Below are 1,352 nucleotides of genomic sequence, written 5' to 3'. Positions count from 1 at the left end.
AAGATTCTCGAGAGTAATAATCAAAAGTATATGTGTGTGCGTAAACCCTTTAATTTGCATTGTTACGTAATCTGAATTTTCTAGAAAATCTTCCCACGCCTATAAATATAACCAACGCGACAAGTAGTAGTATCTATTATTAGTTCGCTATAGTCAGTGTGCTATAAACTTCAAAAGCTCTAACTGTGATTGTTATAACACTTATTAATCGAAAAACATAAGATATTTGACCAGGAACCTTTACAAAATTCGAACATTACAAACCATTTAACTTCAGTGGATTGTCATCGGATATTACTATATTTACGAAAATGTTATATAAATTCATCGTGGAAGACTCGGTGTGTGTGGCTGGTGAATAACGGAGAACAAAGACTCAGCGTGAGTGGCCGGTAAATAACGAAGGACAAAGCTAGCTAGCTCCCTGTTAAGTGAATTATACCTACGTCAACTCGTATTCAACTCGCTCATCGTGAACCCTCGATAAGATATCAAGGAAGTTTCAGGCTAAAAAGAAGACTTTATATTGCTTGTAAGTTTGTGAAACTTTTGTTTATAAATCATTGTTTGTAATAACGATTTGTAATAACTATTATTGTGAATTGTATTGTTGTGTGCATATTAAAACGTATTTGAGTTAAAAAAGAAAATTGTGTTTATCAATCTTGTTGGCAAATATCATAAATTGATTATATGTCGGCTTTTACTTAACTGCTAAATCTAAAGTACAATTTAACTACTAAATTTAGATTTATCAGTTAACTCAATTTCAGGGCATTTGAAATTCTAATATGTAGCACTCTCGCAACTTGTCCTCCGTATACAGATTTACAACGCTAAAACCAAGGGTTCTATTCCCCTCGGTGAACACGGCACATAGCCCGATTTGGCTATGCTGTAATGAAAACACACAAACACTCTCACAACGTAAATAATTTCGTGATTCATAGTAATTGACTGCACTACAAATGATGTGAGAAAATATTTTAAGATGTTAGGCTTAGTGATAACTCGTGACTTCCTTATTTGTTTATAACTTCTAATGCTGTCAATAATATTGAGTTAATATTTTCAAATCATATTGATTCAAAATATACGTACAAAAAAGAAACACAGACTAAAGCATGTTGCACTAGACAAATAATATTCGTTAAAACCATTTAATAAAACCCTTAATACGTGTAAAAAATCAAACTAAAACTAAATTACTAATCTAAAATTTAACATATTATTTTGATGTAACGTCCGAAATTCCAGGCTATTTAATACAAAAAATAGCCACCCGGTGGCACAGCGGTATGTCTGCGGACTTACAACGCTAGAAACCGGGTTTCGATACCCGTGGTGGGCAG

Source organism: Limulus polyphemus, unplaced genomic scaffold (genome assembly GCF_000517525.1).
Source record: "Limulus polyphemus unplaced genomic scaffold, Limulus_polyphemus-2.1.2 Scaffold190, whole genome shotgun sequence".
Lineage (NCBI taxonomy): Eukaryota > Metazoa > Arthropoda > Merostomata > Xiphosura > Limulidae > Limulus > Limulus polyphemus.
Note: the sequence above shows the minus strand (reverse complement) of the source record.